This window comes from Myotis davidii, unplaced genomic scaffold (genome assembly GCF_000327345.1).
Source record: "Myotis davidii unplaced genomic scaffold, ASM32734v1 scaffold281, whole genome shotgun sequence".
Lineage (NCBI taxonomy): Eukaryota > Metazoa > Chordata > Mammalia > Chiroptera > Vespertilionidae > Myotis > Myotis davidii.
This window is the reverse complement of record NW_006293784.1, coordinates 3,316,963-3,318,322: the sequence shown is the minus strand read 5'-3', so window position 1 is coordinate 3,318,322 and position 1,360 is coordinate 3,316,963. Positions and strand designations below refer to the sequence as shown.

The 1,360-nt window shown below is 44.3% G+C and overlaps 1 protein-coding gene across 1 annotated transcript in view; it reads right to left on the bottom strand.

Annotated features, from left to right (window-relative positions):
• The window catches only part of LOC102755193 (reticulon-1-A), a 22,530-nt gene that overhangs the window by 7,112 nt on the left and 14,058 nt on the right, over positions 1-1,360 (bottom strand). The gene's annotated exons all lie outside the window — the stretch shown is intronic.

The following is a 1,360-nucleotide window of genomic DNA, read 5'->3' as shown; positions in this document are numbered from 1 at the left end:
CTTGTGTAGCCAAATTATAGCCCCAAAGACGCTTTAACTCTGCATTAGAAGAGGCCACATGCATCCCAAGGACAAGAATGCTCAGCCTGTAACTGGGTTTGACACTGAAGCCTGGAGCCAAAGGCTGGGAAGGGACATCTGATGCACAGCCCTTTCCCTTTGGTCAACAGGCCCCATAACACAGTCACACTGAGAGCTGTAAGAGCCTGGCGCACCGAGCCTGGCGCACCGAGGCCTGGATTCAGCTGACTGGTGGATGAGCCCCATAGGGGCGGAGGCATCCGGTGAATTCCTGAGGCTGGCTGAGAAACCAATTCGGCAGCACCCACCTGTGTCATCCAGTGAGGCAGAACTGTCCCTGCTTATGGGAGGTGAGGGCACCTGCTGCAGGGCCTGCGCTCTGGGGCCAGCACCAGGCCAGGGGTGACTGACGGTCAGGGCTAAAAGTGCCCGAGCTCACAATCTAGAATCAGGAGATAAATTGGGGTGCGGGTGGATGGCATGTAGCCGGCAGTGCTAATACCTCCCTTCACTCCATTTCCTATATTCTCCAAGTATATTGCCTTTAAAAAAATAATTTGTTCTTCAATATGCATTCCAGTCAGATCTCCCTGGTATAAAAATGCAGATGAGGGAACATTGTAAGATTGTTCATGACCCTTGCACCTCCCAGAAGATCGGCCCTTTGGTATTAAACTTCTAGAGAGAGCCTAGAAGTGAAAATCGGAACACCTGGTCCTGGCCCTGTGTCCTTGGGTGAGTCACTTTACTGCTTAGAACCTCAGTTTCCCTACTTGTAAGTAAGGACTATAATGCCCTGCCTTCTTCACAGAGTTGGATTAATTGTTAAAACACTTTTAAAATGATAAAACATGGCATATGTATTAAGAATAATTAAATATAAAATACTAATGTTAAATATAAATTTTAAATTTATATTATATAAGTAAACTTATGTTAAATATTAAGTACTTAAACCCTGGCCAGTATGGCTCAGTTGGCTGGAACGTGGTCCCATGTACCCAAGGGTTGCGGGTTTGATTCCAGTCAGGGCACATAACCCAAGTTGCCGGTTCAGAGCGCCTATGTCCATATTTCTCTGTCTCTCCCCCTCCCTTTCCCTCTCTCTGAAATCAATTAGAAACATATATCCTCAGGTGAGGTTTAAAAATAAATAAATATTACATATTTAATTGGTAATAATTAAAATACTAAAAATCAATAAAACAATAGGTGTTAGAATAGAGACAATTGAGTTTGTTATAGAAATTCACCAGAAACATTAGAGATTAGAAGAGAGGGTGTTAAAGTAACCCTTAAGAGGCCTGTTAGGTCTCAGGGAAACATGACCCAAAGGGTA